Source organism: Scyliorhinus torazame, chromosome 18 (genome assembly GCF_047496885.1).
Source record: "Scyliorhinus torazame isolate Kashiwa2021f chromosome 18, sScyTor2.1, whole genome shotgun sequence".
Classification (NCBI taxonomy): domain Eukaryota; kingdom Metazoa; phylum Chordata; class Chondrichthyes; order Carcharhiniformes; family Scyliorhinidae; genus Scyliorhinus; species Scyliorhinus torazame.
Genome location: NC_092724.1, coordinates 128411282 through 128423903, shown reverse-complemented (window position 1 = coordinate 128423903; position 12622 = coordinate 128411282). Strand labels below are relative to the sequence as shown.

The following is a 12622-nucleotide window of genomic DNA, read 5'->3' as shown; positions in this document are numbered from 1 at the left end:
CAATGCATGCTCTCCTTCAAGCTTTATAAGCTGGAAGATTCTGGACCTGAGAGCCAAAGTGACAGCAGTCTGAATTCCCATCAAAGTTGCCAGCTGGCCATTTGTACCAAGGCAGTTTTGATGTCATGTGAAAAACCCAAGTCAAAGCTGGATTCCTCCAAGCTTTCCAACATTATGCTAAACTTTCTGGCTGATAGGACAGTGATCTTGGAAGGTCACTGTGAATTGTTGTTAGTCATATTTATGTATGATAGGCTTTCAATGGCTTCCTGTGTATCCTTTCTCTCTAATGAGTTGCTTTCTGGATGTCATCCCTTGCTGGATGTCATAACCCCTTGCTGCTCCTTCTGGAAGTGTAAGATCAATGGAGTCTTCTCTTCTTCAGTGCTGCTCTCTTCTCACTGAAGGCTGTGTGTAGTTTCTCAACTTTGATAAAAGAAAGGACAAGCATCAGCATTTGGTGCCATGAGCAAGCAAAGACAGATAAACTGCTTCTGAAAGCCTCAACATTTAGTTTTGTGTGAGGGTGATATTTGAGTGGGAAGTGAATGAGGGAAAGATAGTTTAGCCTCACCAGATGCCACACATCTTGTCCTGTCCCCTGCCTCTCTGATGCCTATGGCCTCTCTTTCAAGAGACGATAATACATCAATGAACTGCAGTGCTCTTCCTGAGGTTGCCTGTACCCTGTTGTTATGTAGAAGCTTGCCCTGATAGATAGAAAGTGCATCAATGTTTGAGCCGTGAGAATTTTTGAGGACATACATATCAGGATGGAATACTGGTGACGCTATGTGAAAGATGGTAGAGGCGTAAGAGGATGAAGGAAGTAACAGTGAGGGGAGGAATAATAATAATCACTTATTGTCACAAGTAGGCTTCAATGAAGTTACTATTGACATATAGCTCTGCAATAGGTGGAATATGCTGCAGTGATTCCAGGTAAGTCAGTTAACTGTAAAAGAGGCCTTGTAAGTGCTCAGATAACAATTAGTGCAAGGCTAAGCAGAGAGTGATGAGAGATGTGGGTCAGGCTCATCTATGTTGGCCTATTGAGGTCATTAAATTTTAACTTGCAATGCAACCCATATCCTGGGGGATGGTGCAGGAGTAGGGTATGATGATTCTGGCACTGATCTGTTCCACCTCTGCCCACTTAAGCCAGGCATCTGGTAATAGAAAGTATCCATTGTCCAGCTGTCCTCTAACACTAATTCCTCCAATGCATCTTCAGAAAATGGGGTGTCCTTATGGCTTTTCCTGTGCTGTATATTATTCACAATCTTCAGTTACTTTATCCGTAGTCAAAGTTCACCTTGCTAGTTCAGACTGCTTCTCGAAGAGGCCACTTCATTATGTTCCAAGTGTGACCTTTAGCTTGCATTGTGAGCTGGCGACCAATAAATATTTAAATAAATCAGAGGGACCAATTTTGGGCCCTAGTTGTCTGAACATGGTTGGAAATTAGTTTAAAGCAATTTCTACCCTCTATTTGTCAAATTTGCCAATTGTTCTGAAAGGACAATTCCCTGAAAAAGGGCCCTTGTATCGACTGGACATGGAAATGAAAAACTATGGGCACTTTTTTAATGCATTAAGATCATGTTCATTTATGATCTCATTTATTCTTGGTTTTTTTTCCCCCCTTTGGACTACATTACACGATTTGTATTTTGTGTGCAAAATCTTGAGCACTGATTTTTTTTTTCTTTCTGGTATTTCCCCAATAATAACACTGAGACTTATACCAATCCAGCATTTCTCATTCCACAATTGCCAATTAGGATAATTTTCAATTTATTTTGATAATCTGGTGTTTTGAACATAGAACAAACAGTGCAGAAGGCCATTCGGCCCATCGAGTCTGCACCAACCCACTTAAGCCCTCACTTCCACCCTATCTCCATAATCCAATAACCCCTCTTAACCTTTTTGGACACTAAGGCCAATTTAGCATGGCCAATCCACCTAACCTGCACGTCTTTGGACTGTGGGAGGAAACCGGAGCAGACACGGGGAGAACGTGCAGACTCCGCACAGACAGTGACCCAGTGGGGAATCGAACCTGGGACCCTGGCGCTGTGAAGTTGCAGTGCTAATCGCTTTTTTGCTACCGTGCTGCCCACAACTTTTGCTATTATCTTGTTGATGAATGGATGCAAATTGCCACGCTTGTCGCAAATCTTAAACCTTATAAATACAAAATTTAGATTTGGATGATCCAGTTGCAGAGTGAGGTTCCGAAACTCTGCTTCCAGCTATCTAAGTAAATAGTTTCCCAATGTCTGGGAAAATGTGCCACTTGTCATTTTTATCCCAAAAAGGATATAGAGATTTATCATGGCCTTAATGGCAGTGGATTTTAAACAGTGTCTGTAAGGTTAAGATACATCAAACTCCTGAAATTAAGACATTGTGGTTGCAGTTAAAATGTGTGGGAATGCTTTTGGGGATTTGCTGAAACATATGTTTTCTTTGTGCAGTTTTATTCTTTCATTTCAATTTAATCTTTTGCTTAGACATATCGTTAGTCACCTTTCACTTTTTTGGGAAAACTTAGATGCAAGCATTAAAATTGATCGATGATCACCTTTTTAATATCTAATTCCACTTGTCATGCCAATATTTTTTCCCAAGGATACAGCTACAGTTGAGTCGATAGGGGAAGTGTCCATGAGACAAAGTGACTATTAAAAGACTGTTGTAGAAAACAATCGTGAATTATCTCATTCAGTTTGACTGGGAGCAGATTTTGCAGTCAGATTTGTATGAACCTTGAGAAATCAATGAGGTGTAGTCAAGGATTGCTTTGTGATTTAAGAAAGTGATTTTAAAGCAAAGATGCATTAGGAGTGTTTCATATATATGCAACTTGATATCACTGATTTGTAACATTGGCGGTGGTGGAAGTGGGTGGCATGCTGCCGATGAATAAATGGTAAGCTAAATGGAGGACGTCTGAATACTGTTGAACCTACTAGTGGTATTTTATTGTCTAGCTCGACACCATGGACTGCATGGTTTTGCTTTATTAACTTGAAGAGCAGTGATATTATTTGCATTGACAATTTACAGAGCAGTACCTTTTCTGAGTATATTTCTTTGTGAAATTGTATATCTGATTACTAATGTTGTGCTTTTGAGATCATTCTGGCAGAACCTCCCTGCAGTCATCAAACTTGACAACAGTTCAAATGGACATGAACAATATAGTTGTTATTAAAGCAGTTATTAATCGCTCCCACATTGCAAAAGTGAGGGGCGAGGGAGGCAGGTTATGGTCATTCGAATCATTTTATTACCGTGGATGACTGTTTTTTTACAAGCAGAGCCCTTTCGCTTTTCATTTCTTTTCACCAAATTAGCCACCCGTTAATGTCAATATAATCCAGTGAAGAAAAGATGGTCCAACTGCAATCATCATGCATGCAGTAAATGCCATTCTATCGTGTGACCTGAGTGGCAATCAGCGGCACATTACCGACTTACCTACCCTTGTGTCCTAAAGCACCTGTCTCACCCAACCTTCTTGACTCAGGCCAGGTGAGACTCAGGCAGTGAAACACATCCCTGGCTACAGCAGCAAAGTATAAAAGGGGGGGAGTGAAGGAGGACATGCCCCTTTTTTATTGGGGTGGGGGGGAGGTCGGACATCAGTAAGGTGGGGGCGCGGGTCAGGGCAAGGGGTCGGGTTGGTTGCAGGGGGGGAATCATTTGGTTGGGGGTAGAGTCGGGCGTGTTGAGTGTGAGGAATTCCGGGCGGGGGGTGGGGGGTCTGTCCCGTGGGGAGACGGGGATGTGAAGGGTGGCCCCTGCGGACTTAGTCTGGGTCTTTAAAATAGTTACACTGAAGTTCGAAGTGCTTTTATTTCTTCTGACTCTTTCAGAGTAACTATGAGTGTAACGCTGCAGAACCATCCGAAGTTAGTGCTTTAAATTGCTTTGTGGCATGGTTCCCTGCCCAGGGCCAGTGGTGGCCAAAGAGAGAGCATTTCGTAAAAGGCCAGAATTAGTGAAACTGAGGGTACGATGGGAGGTGGGAAATATTGGAAGAGGTTACAAAGGTAATAAAGAGCAATGCCATGATTGGATTGGATTTGTTTATTGTCACGTGTACCGAGGTACAGTGAAAAGTATTTTTCTGCGAACAGCTCAACAGATTATTAAGTACATGGGAAAAAAAGGGAATAAAGGAAAATACATAATAGGGCAACACAAGGGACACAATCATAGAATCATAGAATTTACAGTGCAGAAGGAGGCCATTCGGCCCATCGAGTCTGCACCGGCTCTTGGAAAGAGCACCCCACCCAAGGTCCACACCTCCACCCTATCCCCATAACCCAGTAACCCCACCCAACACTATGGGCAATTTTGGACACTATGGGCAATTTATCATGGCCAATCCACCTAACCCGCACATCTTTGGACGGTGGGAGGAAACCGGAGCACCCGGAGGAAACCCACGCACACACAGGGAGGATGTGCAGACTCCGCACAGACAGTGACCCAAGCCGGAATCGAACCTGGGACCCTGGAGCTGTGAAGCATTTGTGCTATCCACAATGCTACCGTGCTGCCCACTACATAAGCACTGGCATCGGATGAAGCATACAGGGTGTAGTGTTAATGAGGTCAGTCCATAAGAGGATCATTTAGGAGTCTGGTGACAGTGGGGAAGAAGCTGTTTTTGAGTCTGTTCGTGCGTGTTCTCAGACTTCTGTATCTCCTGCCCGATGGAAGAAGTTGGAAGAGTGAGGAAGCCGGGTGGGAGGGGTCTTTGATTATGCTGCCCCCAGGCAGCGGGAGGAGTAGATGGAGTCAATGGATGGGAGGCAGGTTTGTGTGATGGACTGGGCGGTGTTCACGACTCTCTGAAGTTTCTTGCGGTCCTGGGCGAGCAGTTGCCATACCAGGCTATGATGCAGCCTGATAGGATGCTTTCTATGGTGCAAGAGTTAAATAATGCGAGGAGTAAGAATGTCAAGTTTGGGTCATGTGACCAGGTATCAATGCATATGAGCAAGAATAGAAATAATAGGTGAGCAGCACTTGATGCAGTAAGAATACAAGCATCAGCTTTGGACAAACTCGTTTACAGTGGGCTGAACATAAAAGCTGATTGCATTGAGGTAGTTGAAATAAAAACGCCCCCACAACCCAAAGATGTGCAGAGTAGGTGGATTGGCCACACTAAATTGCCTCTTAATTCGAAAAAATGAATTGGGTACATAACATAGAACATACAGTGCAGAAGGAGGCCATTCGGCCCATCGTGTCTGCACCAACCCACTTAAGCCCTCACTTCCACATGGTCCAAGTAACCCAATAACCCCTCCTAACCTTTTTGGCCACTAAGGGCAATTTATCATGGCCAATCCACCAAATCCGTGCTAATATTAAAAACATGTCACGAGTTGTAAAGAACTCTTAAGGCACCATGGACACCGTTACAGTCAATGTCATTTGGTTAACGCAGATTATGTTGATGTAGCAGAGATGGAAACCTGATTTGAAAGATTCAAACAGAGTTAATGTAAAGATTGAAATGAATTTAGTAGGCAACAGCACATTCAAAAACTTGAAACGGGAGAGGAGTTTGGAAATGTTAGTTTGCCAGGACATGGAAGTGACGGGGTTTTTTGATGAGTGGTGATGGCTGCAGTTTTGAAAGGAAATGTTTTGTATCTGAGCCATTATAAATATCAGCTAGCATGAGGGCCAGCAGTTTACTGAGAATGGGGTTGTGAGCAGAAGGTGGATCCCATGGACAAGATGAGATAAAATCAAAAAAATAGTTGCACCGGTTGGGAGCTGGTCGCAGACAAATTCTGAGAAAAATATAAAAACAACAGAAATATCTGGAAGGCAAACAGAGAATAAAAGAGGGAGACAAAGAGCGAAAGATGACCAAAGATAGAAAGCGAAAGAAATAATTACAGAATGGAAGTCAAATATAAAGATGCAAACAGAAATATTATTTTCTAAATTTTGTTCTTGAGCAATATATAATGCCGCCTCCACTATAATGCATCAATAATCAATTTATAATCTATTTAGAGACCGGAATTAGGAACAGAAATAGGCAATTCAGCCCTTCGAGCCTGCTCCGCAATTCAATCAGATCATGGCTGTTCTCTTCCTGGTCTCAGATCCACCTCCCTACCTGTTCCCCATATCCCTTTAACCCGTTTTTTAATCAGAAATATATCTATTTATTTGTACAGTATAAACAATGTTACTGTATATTTTAATGTGTATACCACTTCAACATATTAGACACAACTTTCAAAATGAATGTTAAAACAGACTGACTTAATTCAGTATTTACTTAGAAATATATTTACATTAAAGTGCATTTTTAATTCTTTGTAAATTAAAAAAAAAAGATTTTCCAAATCTCAGAAATCATTTATCTAGCTGCTGTATTTTGAAGTGTAAAATCGTTTAGTGTTACTTTAAGACTGCAGAAATCAGCATAATGATTGGCAAGCCAGTGTATTTTTACAGTGGTATGGTTAATGTTGGATATTAAAGTAGCACATTGGTTCAGAGCTCCAGCAGGCAACACTTAGTTGAAAGATGCAGGTTCAAGCCTGTAATTGTGACCATGTGAGTTCACAATCACTGCCTTGCTGCTGTTCAGCGACGAGGCACTGCCCCAGAGAAGGGCTGTGGGACATTTTCAACATCAAAACTGCTGCCATGCATAAGAGATGGTTAGAGAGTAGAATTGTCACAGGCCCTGAACTAAGTCCCAGAGCCATGAAAGGAAAAGTACCCTTTACCTTGTGCAATTACGAATTAAATCCTGCTATACTGCTCTCTGGTGGTATAATTTAGCTTTAATGTTTGAATCTGTGCATTCAACTGCATGATAGGAATCTTAGTTGGATGCTTTTTTGTGGACAGAAACACAAGGTGTTGGAAACAGCAAGTGCTGGGCAGTAAAGTGGTGAACATAGTTTACAATATGGATAGGTGGGATTGGTAGACTAAACAAGGATGTAAAATGCAGGAGGGGGATTGCATCCATCCCCAGCTCATATTGGTGGATAATTGGACAACATTTTAAAGCTGCATTCTCTTTGTCGTGCACAGATCAGCATAAATATAACACATTGATATATATTGGAAGTTGTAATTTACTGGGATTTTTGGCGCCAACTTGACTGAAACACGGTTACTATCATGTCATTATACATTCACTGTGGTAAGTGTTGATGTGCCATTAACTTGTATTAAATATTTACTTTGCAGCTAACATGGGCTTAAATATTGGTGTGACTTGATGTGAATGCAATTACACCTCATAACAAAATTGCGTTTCTTTTTGCCGGGTTGCACATTCAGGTTCATCAAATTTGTGGATTATTAACCAGAGATCAACCTGTGTCAAGGGTGTTAATCTCTTACTTTAAGAAATACAATACTGGAGATTTCAAAGAATTCTATCAAATGTTAAATGACCCATCAAGAATCAACAAATTTGAAGACAAAAAAGTCACAGGAAAGATCATGAAGTGAATTATTTTGAATGATAAACGCTCAAAATCCTCCAAATGGTGAATTACTCATTTAATAGCGCTGTCATGGAGTAGGTAAGTGAAGCCAAAGGCTTCTTCGTTGAGAATCAATAAATCAAAAAATATCAGCTTCATGCACAACATTTTGTCAGCAATGGTGAAGCATGGACAGAGAGACCAAGGGACATGGGTGTCTACACAGCTTTGCAGTGACATGGGGATATTCCAGAGAGCAGAAGCAAAGCATTAATTAATTAAAATGCCAGAAACTTTCTGATAATTTCAAACTAATTCAGCATGGTTTGTTTAAGAGCTATGGCATATTGACTGAGTCCAAAATGTGCTTGCTTTCTACGTTCCACCCTAGTGGAGTGCGGGGTCCAAGGACTATACTAGGAAGAGTATAAATTTTTGGTTATACCCAGGCTAACTATAAATATAGATGATTATATAATTACAGTTATTGTACTGAAAGAAGTTGCAGAAGGCATATTGAATTTCCTAAAATAGCTGGCCCGCTTAATACTTTGTAAATGCTGCCTTTCTAATTGATGGAAACAGTCATGGGCAATTGTAGGTTCATGAAATTCTGTCCAACTCTTCAGTATTCAGTTAGCTTGAAGAAAGAGGATAGTTTAGATTTTGTTTTTTTTGCTCTTAGTCAATAAATACAAATTATGACTATTATTCAAACTATAATTTGTTTTCTGTTGCTAACCAGGCTCCATTTATTTTAAAGTGTGCTGTAAAGTGGAACCCACTTCAGGTTTTGCTGGTTTCTGATGAGCAATTGGCCTGTTGTTTTGCGTAGAATGAATGATAGAGTGGGAGGATGTCAGAAGACATGAATGCTTTCAACTGTATTGGTGAATTAACTGTGGAAAATCATGAGGACCCTATAACAGTGGCACATTTTTTTAAAATGTTATGTAACATAGACCTGAATGACCCTTTGTTTCGAGTGATATCAAGTGGGCAAATGCAGTGTGTTGAGCACATTATTATTTGTAGGTGGGCAGATTAATTGTTTTGCTGGTCCGTGTGACACATTAATGTGGGCAGGAAGAGAAGAATTCTTTTTAGGGGTAGCATGGTGGCACAATGGTTAGCACTGCTGCCTCACAGCTCCAGGGACCCGGGTTCAATTCCGGCCTTGGGTGACTGTGGAGTTTGCACTTTCTACCCGTGTCTGTGTGGGTTTCCTCCGGGTACTCCGATTTCCTCCCACGGTCCAAAGATGTGCATTTTAGGTGGATTGGCCATGCTAAATTGCCCCTTAGTGTCCAAAAGATTAGGTAGGGTTAGGATGGAGGTGTGGGCTTAAGTAGGGTGCTCATTCGAAGAGTGGGTGCAGACTCGATGGGCCAAATAGCCTCCTTCTGCACTGTAAATTCTATGATTCTAGAGCAATGTTAAAAACACTGCTGTTGAGAAAGATAATAATCGGTAGAGAGTTTAAAGGAAACTCCGGAGAGAAGGTAAGTGTGTAAGATAAGTGGGTGAAGGGGGTAGGGTGGCAGATGAGTGAGTGAGGGGAAGGATGGCAGGTGGGTGGGTGTGAGGTAGGGTGGCAAGTGGTGAGGATCGCGTGGCAAGTGGGTGGGTGAGCGGCTAAGATGGATCGGGGTTGGAGGAGTAGGGCTGTTGGGTGTAGTGTAGTCAGTTGGTCAGGGGTAGTTGGGTCAGGTTGGGAGATGCTCGTAGGGATATTTGGATGGTCGGGGGTGGTGTGGGTAATAGAGTTGGAGGGATAGATGGGGACAGAAGACAAGGGGGGTGTCTTGGGCATGGGTGGTAGATGGGGTGTCCTGTGGGGAGTTGAGGTTTCAGCACCATAGTTACCCAGATGTTAAAACTAACTTTAATCCTGCTAGCTTTTCCGGAGTGACTATCTTGCTAAGTGAGTCAAAACCATCTGAAGTTTCCGAATCTAACTCAAGAGATTTGGGTAGTTCCAGGTACAGGGTAATTGCCCATCGGCATTTACAAACTCCTCGTAGTCTGGGGTACCAAGACTCAGAGATCGGGAGTTCAGGACCAATATTTTACAAGGAATATAAAATCTAGAAAACAATGCTACAATACATTATTTGGCATCTGAGAATAAGCTAAGACTGTGCTTCAATCGGTAAACAGCTTATGGGATTTTATGACATTTTTAAAACTTCCTTATCTTACAACGCTGTCAAGTCTTAATTATTCACTTGTGTAGCGTGGATTCAAAGTGTAATTCATGGAGTGTAAGATAGTAGAAAATATAGCAGTTTTTAAAATTATAAAACTACTCCACAGACTCTGGAGGATGCTATGGAAATCAGTATTGCCTGGGAAAAGCTGGAAGGAGCTGCACCGAAGGGCAATGATTTGGAGGAATTAAAGAGAAGCTGAAATTTAATAAAAGGCTGGCATTTTACTGGTGGATATAATTAGTTGTGGTGATGAACTGGAGGGCAGCCATGCCTGGAATGGAGTTTTCTCAAGCAGATTGTGGAATTCTGTCCATAGAATATGTCAATTATACAATAAAATGTTAAGTGGGCTTTAAGCTGCTTGACTAGTTTAAATTCATCCTAAACTGAGAACAAAATGTTTCTTGGAATAATTAGTATTTTGGGTAGTATTTCCCCCCCTCCCCCCTTCCTTCCTGTACTGGGCCTTCCTGCCCAATACACTTTTGCTAACAATGAAGTTTGACAGGTGACCTGTTCCTGGATCTCTCCCAATTTATTCTGAAATCACTGTGAGGGACAGTACAAGTGCAGCATGTCAAACAAGCATTGTACTCGTGACTTGGCAACAGATGAGAAGGCAGTTTCTATTGGGAATAATTATATTGGAGGATAACAAAATATCAAAATGGATAGTCATACTCCAGCCTTGAATCCTAGATAATACTTTGTATTTTGTTTCGTAAAACGGTCGTTCTATAGCTCGACATATAATTATGCTTAAAAAGTAGTGTCACCGTCCCATTCACCCTTGCTTTGTGCCTCACCGCTAGAGTGCCTCATCTCTTTTTGTCCTGGTTCTGGTTTGATCCACCAACAGTCGCTCTTTGTTTGCTGGGCATACGGCATGGGTGAGCTGCAATTTAATTGTCCTCCATCACAACCCTTGTCCTATTGATAACCCATACAGTTTATACTTTCAATGCCTGCACTATTTGTTTTCTGCAGATTTTGTCCCCTTTGATTGTTTAACTTATCAGCAGTCTGGCCGCGGGTCACAAAATAACCAAGCCAAGGTGTAAAAGATAGTTCATCCAATCACCTTCATGTTTTTGGTAGCCATTCTTGTACATTCACCCTTTGTTTGTGTGCAGCCAACCCGTTGCTTTCATCATTGTCTTCCATCTTTTCAGTATGCAAGTTTATTTAGGGCGACCAGGTGTGCAGTTATTTTCATTAGCTTTTTCTTGTCTTTTTCGGAGGAATGAAGAGCTTGTGTAACCTTTTAAGTTTTTTGCCGACATGTTTGAATGCCTGCGTTCAGAATACTTGTAACAGCCACCCTTCTCCCAGCACCCCTTTTTTTTGTTCATATTTAGGCACAGTCACCTCATAGCCGTGCATTTCGATTCATGTTTGTAAAACAGAAATCGAAAAAAAAATTTCAAACATTTTGTCAAGACCTTGTGAACTGTAATTTGGGGTCTTCAGTTTTTGCATCGAGCTGTCACTTTTTAAAAAAAAATTAGAGTACCCAATTATTTTTTCCAATTAAGGGGCAATTTAGCATGGCCAATACACCTCACCTGCACATTTTTGGGTTGTGGAGGTGAAACCCACGCAGACACGGGGAGAATGTGCAAACTCCGCACAGACAGTGACCAGGGCCGGGATTCGAACCCGGGTCCTCAGCGCCCTAGGCAGCAATGCTAACCAGTGTGCCACTGTGCTGCCCTGGGCTTTCACTTTCACACTCAGTTTTTGTTTAAATTCCCAGGAGATTTTCAGCATTTTCCTGCAGAAAGTTGGGGTGGGAGAAATGGATATTATCTTTTCCAGGAGAGAGTTGGGGAGAAAAATACATTTTTGCAAATTGCACATTTATTCATGATGTCTATTTTTGATGCTTTATCTCTTTGCTTGTATAGATAGTTTTATAGGGTGAGGCAGTGGTATTGTCACTGAACGAGTAACCCAGACTCCCAGTGTAATTCTCTGAGGACCCAGGTTCGAATCCCACCACGACAAATGGTGTTTGAATTTAATAAAAACCTTGAATTAAAATCTATCGTTGATTGTTGTAAATAAACCCATCTGGTTTGCTAATGTTCTTTCCGAAAGGAAATCTGCCATCCTTACCTGGCCTGTCCTACATGTGACTCCAGGCCCACAGCAATGTGGTCAGCTCTTAAAAGCCCTCTGGAATGGCTTAGCAAGCCACTCAGTTCAAGGGCTAGCGACGCCCACATCCCATGAATGAATAAAAAATAAATATGGTGAATAGTATGGGGAGGGCTGAGAGACTGTAATACAGATCATACCAGACACTATCTCAGTATCTAAACGAGAGTCACGCAAATCAGATCCTGCAGATTCTTTTCCACCATAAAGTTTGTGGTTGCAATGATGTCTGCTTTTCCCCTTTGGCATTCTTATTCACCTGCGGATTGAATCATAAAGACATGAAAGAACAATTGGTCCATTTGGTTTGTGTCTCTGGTAGACATCCTCACATTTTATCTCCATTATGGACAGCATTGCTCACTCCCTCACATGAAGGAGACATGTTCACAAAGAAAATGCCATGATGGTGACCCACCGTCAGCCAATTGCAATGACTTCTTTGTGATGCCTCCTCAGTTGCGTTTCTAAAATACATTTAGTCACATGTAAATGTACATTTTGGTTGATATTCATCAATTCTCCTTCAAGTTTAGAATTTTAATCCTTATGGTGATACCCTAAAGATTGACTCACATTAACATCACAACATTTTGCGAAGATGATTGGGTGGGGAAACTTTTTTCTGACATGTGTGATTCAATATTTATAAATGTTTCAAAGACCATAAAATAATTTTACACAATTCCCAAACATAGTAAACAAAAATCTTAACATAAATATTGCTTTAATGGCATTGATATTTCA

The 12622-nt window shown here is 41.4% G+C and overlaps 1 protein-coding gene across 1 annotated transcript in view; it reads left to right on the top strand.

Annotated features, from left to right (window-relative positions):
- stx8 (syntaxin 8) overlaps nt 1–12622 on the top strand; it is a 177413-nt gene that overhangs the window by 163104 nt on the left and 1687 nt on the right. The gene's annotated exons all lie outside the window — the stretch shown is intronic.